This window comes from Alnus glutinosa, chromosome 11 (assembly GCF_958979055.1).
Source record: "Alnus glutinosa chromosome 11, dhAlnGlut1.1, whole genome shotgun sequence".
Lineage (NCBI taxonomy): Eukaryota > Viridiplantae > Streptophyta > Magnoliopsida > Fagales > Betulaceae > Alnus > Alnus glutinosa.
In genome coordinates, this window is record NC_084896.1 from 16,083,180 (window position 1) to 16,091,184 (window position 8,005).

Genomic DNA, 8,005 nt, shown 5'->3' on the forward strand with positions numbered 1-8,005 from the left:
AAAAGCAAGTAAGAAGTACATGTTATTTAAATAACATGTGATTCTCACATGCCAAAGGACACATGTCAATCTTATATGTGGGTTGTAGGAAATTTCTTGCAAATCAGTTTATAGGAAATTTATGTCCTATATATATAGGGAAAATTACAATTTAACCCCTCAAACTACCAGCCGTTCTACAGATAGCTCCCCGAACTACCAACGCTTGGACTCTGGCCTCCTAAACTACCAAAAAGTTAAAAAAAAAAAAAAAAATGCCCAATTTGATGAAAAATGCCAATAATATCCCTGTCACATGTAATTTTTCAATTAAAAAAATAGTAAAAATAAAAAAAATATGTTTTAAAAAAAATAAAAAAAAAATTTGATTTTTTAAATTGAGAATAATATCTCATTTGACTAAAATTTTATTTTACCTTTTTTTTTTTATATATATATCTTTTCTCAAAATAGAAATATGAACTCATTTTTTTTTTAAAAAAAAAAAAAATATTGGATTTAATCATTTTTAAAAATCATTCTTTTTTTAATTTTTTTTTTTTTTTTTTTTTTTTTTTTTTTTTTTAAAAAAAAGAAATTATTAACAAAATTTTTGTCATATCAACGGGTCAACAAATCACCCTCTTAAACAAATTTTATTTAATAAATATTGAATATTGAATCTATCGAGTAATTTTAATAAAATCTTTATCCAAAATTTGCAATCCAAATTACGTTTTTATTCGATTTAATCAAGGTTTTTATAAAATAGACTAAAAGAGTTATGCTTTTATATATCTAAAACGCTAGGAAAAAAAAAAAAAAAAAAAACTGCATATTAAATTTGATATATACACCAAATTATGAAAACATTATATCATAAATATGGGGCACTACTTTTTTTGGATTTACTAACCGATAAATTACTACTAATTTACTAACAGAAAATAACAAAAAGTCTTAAAATGACAAAACAAAAAAAATAAAACAGAGGGAAATAAAATCAAACATCCTCTGGCATGGGTACAGTCCGAGCTGCATCATCCTCATCATCACTGCTGTCAGGGTGATGGACTTGAAGGCACTCTTGAAGGTCCAAATGGGTCTGCTCCACCCGCTTGTTGATAGACTGCACCTCTAGCTACAAGGAGGAGATAGACTGCTGCATGGTGGTCATCCCTCCCTGAATGACAGCTAAGGCCTCCATGATCTGAGAATAATTTGCTTCTGGCTCAGATGGTGGGACGATATGAGAGGATGAAGCCACGTCTGGAAAAGCAGTAGGCATAGCAGTAGGCATGTCATGTCATCATCAGAATCATCTCGTCGCAGCTGCTCATTCGACTTCATCAATGTCTGTTTACTGAGGGGCTGCTGGACCTTTATCTTAGGCTCGCCATTAACATTGATTCCTGACTGAAGGATGATCTGAGTGATTAGGCAGCCAAAGGAGAGATCGGTAGGCGCTTTAGCTAAATTTAATAACTAAGTAATTAAAGAAGTTAATAATTATAATTTTTTGAAAAATATTAATGCTCTCTTTATAGGTTTGTGGTTGCCTTAATTTATTTATATGTACTTTAGAAGCAAACACGTTTTTTTTTAATTTCTTATTATTATTATTATTTTTTAAGTATAATAATAAATTATTAATTATTATTATATATAAATATATAAATTAGAAACGTAAAACGCGTTTTAAAAAACCCATTTGAGACGCGTTTCAAACGCGTTTGAAACACGCATGAGACGCCTGTCAAACACGTTTGAGACGCGTTTCAAACACGTTCGAGCCGCGTCTCAAACACGTTCGAGACGCGTTTCAAACACGTTTTTGCTGATATAAATAGTCGTTCCCTCGCGCTCTCTTCCCTTCCCTGCTGATCCTTTGGCTATTGAAACTCTCTCTCTCGCGCTGGGGATTTGCTGCTACTTTTGCTCTCTCTCTGTTTCGATTTGATCTCTCTCTCTCTCTCTGTTTCGCTCCGTTTGGTGGTCTTAGAATGGAGGTGGCTGATGTTACTGATGTGGGTCTATCTCCTAGCACGCCAAAGGGGGGAAAGGAGTTCCAGATTCCTGGAATATCATTCAATACCCCACCGGCGGCGCCGAAGAGAAAACCCGTCTGGTCTAGAATGGTGGTGGGTGTTGTCACTGATGTGGGTCTATCTCCTAGCACGCCAAAGGGAAAGGAGTTCCTGATTCCTGTAATATCATTCAATACCCCACCGGCGGCGCCGAAGAGAAAACTGGCGATTTCGGCGGATGGGTGCCCCACGAACCCTAAGGGAAATAATATTCCTCGAATCTCCGATTGCCCACTGCCGCCAAAGGAAAAACCGGCGAGACCACCCAAGAATTACGATCTTCTGTCACTAAAATTTTTCACCGGAATGGCTCCTATTTATTTTAGGTGAAATGGAGAGGAGCCTATTCCGTTCTTTGTGTATTTTAATTTCTTACTAAAACTATTATGCTTATTACAGGGATTGATGCCAAATAGTCAAGAAATAGCTGTGAAGGGGCTTGGAGGAGGCTATGGTCGCTGAGAAAGTGTAGGAAGCCGGGTAAGAAAAATCTTATAGCTTTGTACATTGTTTTGGGTATGTGCCTGAAGGTCTTTGATCTTGATAAGATGCAGCCAGAGGGCTCAAGCACGACTAGCCCCGATTGTATTGGTATATTGCGGATATTCACTTACCAGTTTCTCGAAGCAAAGGTATGCTTATACTTGTCTCCTTTCTTATCTGATTGCCTAGTTTCCTTTCAGTAATGTCTTGATCTACTTGCCTCTGCACTTGTGTTTATCTTAATGAAATTTTGAAACCAATAGATATTCTGTAGATCACATCATTCTTAGTAGTAGAGGAAGCAGCACCAAGATATTATTGTTTCTGAATGATCTGTCGGCAATCGGTTTTGCTTTTTAGGGAGTAGATTTACTTACTCTCTTTTGATTTTTACAATTTTGCAAGTAATGAATTAGTTTCTGTAAAATATTCTCATTTAGGCTGCATATATTAGGTAAATAAGTATAGAAGATGGCTTTTTTGGAAACTCCCCTGCACTGTATAGCTGCTGTCTGGGCAATATGATACTCTAATAAATACAGCACATCGAGTTGCAAATCCATTCTTATCAGACTTGTTCATTCCTCAACCATCTTCAAAGATGTAAGAATATATGTCCATTCTGGGCAATTCTTCGTGCTTGTTTTGATTGATTTCTTTTCATACTGAGAAAAATAGAGACTGTATTTGTGGCTTGAAGTATTGGATGAAACCGTTATTCTTACTTATCATATATCAGGTTTTTAGTTGTATAAAAATGGCCAATTGTAGAATCCACAATAAGTTTTTCAATTGATGAAGGCTAGGCATGATGTGGTTTTACTGATTTTTCATCATTTTGGTGAATCTTAGCAGTGTTTGTGTCCTCCTGGTTGGTCTGGCAAGTGTTGGGATTATTGGATGTAAGGCATGGATCAAAATATGTTTCTACTTGAGTTTTGAATTAAGTTTCTATGTTATTTCTTGGCGTTCTTTGAATTTTATAAAATATTAAGAAGATAAGTGATTCATGCATAAAATGCTTAGATTTAGAATTTGATATATAGCTATGGAATTCTTAATCAATTTCATGATATGTTGATTGGAATCACAAAAAAAATAAAATAATAATAATGTGGCAGATGCTACACATATTGAAGGGGAGCCTAGTTGTATTGGGGAGATGTGAATAAGATGAAAAAAATGATTGTGGAAATGATGAAGAAGGAGACAGTAGTGTTGCTGGTTTTTAAAACTAAAGTGTTGATGGTGGTGAAAGATTGAGATGGTGTTTGATTTTGTACTAGTCATTTTAGTGTCTGACAAATCAGCATTGTGTATCGGGGAGAAGGATATGGAAAGCAAGTTAGGTATGCTCTTTAAGAAAGACCTTTATTCTGTAGCTATGAATCTTGTTCAAAGTTAACAAGCTGTTGCTGCTGCAACTTCAGACTATGATGAGGCTATGTCCCAGTATATCCACACTATTGGTCATCTTGAACCTTCTTTTTATGTCATACAAAAGTTTTTAGATGCACAAAGAATCTACAATCAACAAGCTGTTGCTGCTGCAACTTCAGACTATGATGAGGCTATGTTCCAGTATATCCACACTATTGGTCATCTTGAACCTTCTTATTATGTCATACAAAAGTTTTTAGATGCACTAAGAATCTACAATCATATGGCTCTTCGCTTAAACTGCCACACCAAATTGAAAGATGTGGAGAAGCTAAATATATTCATTAAAAGTGAGGAGGGTGTCAAGGAAATAAGTTTGGCGTCGAAACTGCAAAGAGTTTGTCATGCTGCCAATTATCATGAGCATGCCGTGTATGTTGCTAAGAAGGCAGCGACGCATGAATTGTACTTAAAGATCTTACTTGAAGACCTTGGTCAATATGATGAAGTATTGCAATATATTTCAAGTCTCAAACCAAGTCAAGCAGGGGTAACAGTGAAGGAATATGGTAAGATTCTCATAGAGCACAAGTCAGTGAAGACTATTGAGATACTCATGAAGCCTTGAAACTTATCTATGTTGCCATCTCCTGTTGATTTTCTCAACATTTTCATCCATCACCCGCGGTGTCTTATGGATTTTCTTGAAAAATATACCAACAAGGTGAAAGACTTGCCTCCTCAAGTTGAAATCCACAACACGCTATTGGAGTTGTACTTGTCCAATGGCTTGAACTTTTCATCAATCACACAAACTAACAGCAATGGAGATAAGATCTTGGCAGAGCTGGAATGTCAATAGCTGAGTCCAATGGGAAATTTGTTGCTGATTGCAAAGATTCAGCCAAGGAGAAAAGGATTGCCCGGAAAGGCATCTGGGGCTATGTTTACTGAAGAGTGCATGGCCATCTGAGCTAGAACATTCGCTTTATGACATTGATTTATCTATCATTCTGTGTGAAATGAATGCATTTAAAGAAGGGATGTTGTGTCTCTATGAAAAGATGAAACTCTATAAAGAGGTGATTGGTTGCTGCTATATGCAGGCACATGACCATGAGAGATTGATTGCTTGCTGGAAAAGATTGGGGGATTCAGGTAAAGGAGGGGACCCATCTCTTTGGGCAGATCTGCTGAAGTATTTTGGTGAACTTGGAGTAGATTGCTTCAAAGAAGTGAAGGAAGTTTTGACCTATATTGAAAGGGATGACATGACATCTTGCCTCCTATTATAGTTCTTCAAACACTATCTAGAAATCCATGCTTCACACTCTCTGTCATTAAGGAATATATTGCTGGAAAGATCGAACAGGAATCAAAGCTGATCGAAGAGGACCGACAAGCTATTGAGACGTATCAGTTTGCTGCTTACTTATTACTTATTGCCGAGTGTACTCCCGAATATTGGTCTGCTCTAAAAATGAAGAGAAGCTGGGAGCATAATTCTCAAGATCAGGCTCAGTTCTTCCAGCAAGTAAAGAGTTCAAAGGATGTGTTTTCTGTGATTGCCTAGTATTTTGGTAAAGGAATCATAAGCAAAACAATCAATGAACCCACGGGTGTTGTTAGATCCAGGCAGCACTTCTTCTTGTCTCAATATTATGCCAAGGAGTGTCAGGGTTTTAAAAATATGTTGTTGTAATCAATGGATGGAGAAACAAATTAGGAGCAAGAAAAGAGGTAAACTTGCAAGATGTGGTACATCATTCTAAAGTAACCCAAACTGGAATTGATATCTTTGTTTTTGAGTTTCTTCGTTTGGTGTTATTCAAACATCATACTTGCTACTTTTACCTGATTGCCTTGCCACTTTCTTATGTGTTACGTATCTTGATCAAAGAAGTCCCATAACATTCAGTCTGAACATCTTTGGGTAAAGCATTTCCCTGCAAGCATGTGTACTTGGAGACTATGGCGCTCTACATTCATAATAAACTAATCTGGAAGATTGTCCACTTGTCATTTATTTGGTTTTACACCCCCTTCGTTGTGAATGTGAGTCAAGATTTGATGCCAACGCTTGCAGGTCCTGATCGGGTGCAATGAGTTACTCGTATTGCATGCTTCTGCGACTGTCCAAATGATAGAATTGATATTTATTTATTTTTTATTTTTTTGTCATTATTTTTTGTAATGTAATCAGTATATGAATTGCCTGTGATAGCTTTGTTTGAATGTATCAGTATAAGGATCTACTTGTCATGTTATTTTTGAATGTATCAATATATGCGGCTTCTTGGTGATGTTCAATTGCAATGCTCAAACTTTTTTTTCTTTCTTTTTGGTGAGTGATGCATATCCTGATCTGCTTTTGTTTTGTCCCCGGAATGATTTTATTATTATTCTTATTATTTTTTTTTATTTTTTATATAAAACGCTATCTATTATCATATGAACCCTCATTTTGACTCTAGTTTTATGCAATTTTTTTGCCTTTGAAACTTTGGAGATTGTCACATATTTGGAAATGAGAAATGGTAAAAATTATTCTCCAACACAGATTTCACCAATCTCCATACAGTGGATGGGTGAATCCCACCATTGGGTTTGTGGGACTCACATGTAGGTTTGATTCACGTGTAGGTTTCATAAATCAAATGGCGAATTTGCGAAAGGAGAATGAAGTATAACCTGGCCTTATATTCTTGGGCCAAAATATCTATAACAATGTGTACATTAAATAACCATACTCATGCGACATTCCAGATTATATTTTCCCACCTATAACAATATTCGGATATGACTCAACAAAATCGTTTTAGTTATTTTTCTGCCTACCTCATTCAGACGGGGCTTGATGGTCGTTCAGACGAGACTCGGATTTTGAAACTTTCTACGTCTTTAGGTCACATTCTTTACTCCTATTGACCCGAGACTCGTTGGGTCAAGTCTTACTAAGCCCATGATGTGTTAAAATTCGTTTGTCAAAAGTTTGTAAGACCATATAAAACAAAATTATGTAAAATAATCTTTTTGACATTTCAGAGGTAGATGTTGTGTTATATTTTTAAGGGAAAAACTATTATAGAAAATAAGAGTGAAGTTATAACTGTCACAATAAATTTATAGGGTTATATTTATCTTATCCAGAAAAATTTTGAAAAATGGATAGAATATGCAAAAAAAAAAAAAATAGAAAAATAAAAGACCACACACCTGGTCTTGAATGAATGAAAAAAAAAAAAAAAAAAAAAAAAGAAAAAGAAAAAAAAGAAAAAAGAAAAAAAAAGAAAAAGAAAAAGAAAAAATGTTTGCCAGGACACATTCCTACAAACTTTTGAAAATGAGTCAAAATCCTCTCAAGGAAAACTACAATGGTACTCTTATTTAGCCACCACCACAGATGTTATTTCGAGATTTTCAATCACCTAAAATTCAAGAATAAAACAAACACACACACCGTAGATTTTCAATCCAGTAACTTTAGATGTCCATCATATTTCTACAGCAACCCGAGCCAAGTGCTTTTTCCCGTAAGGTGAGAAGCTAAGTTGGCATCTCCAGAATAGCTTATATTGTAGATTTTGCACTTGAAACTGGAATTCTTCACACCAACAGGTTCTGTCTTCGCATTCTTTTGTTGGCCTTGAGTTTTTTCTTCATCTGGAACAAGGCAGTTATATTTTTAGGGTTTTAGGAAAATTAATGGAGGAATTATGGTAGTATCATTAATGGAGTGAGAGGAAAGGTGAATAACAATAATGGCAAATTCGAGGTGCCACCCTCCCGAAGACAAAGCAATTAACGCCAAAAGATAACCCTAACTTCTGAGGCTTTATATTTATAGCCCCTTACAATTAAGCCCACTAAGATTTGGATAATTTAAAAGACCCACATAAAGCCCATAGACCTGTCCCTTATTTACTGATTTCGATGGCCAAGATACACTCTCCAAATGCACCGTTTTGGACCGCACTAGTGAACTACAGCTGGAATGCATCTCACCAGCTACTCATCTTTATCAGCCACATGTCTCTCGGAACTCCACTTCTTCTTCTAACTTCTTCTGAACTCTT

The 8,005-nt window shown here is 35.6% G+C and overlaps 1 pseudogene; it reads left to right on the plus strand.

Moving 5' to 3' along the window:
* The first annotated feature begins 1,866 nt into the window (after positions 1 to 1,866).
* Positions 1,867 to 6,239, plus strand: LOC133881426 (vacuolar protein-sorting-associated protein 11 homolog; annotated as a pseudogene).
* Positions 6,240 to 8,005: the final 1,766 nt, after the last annotated feature.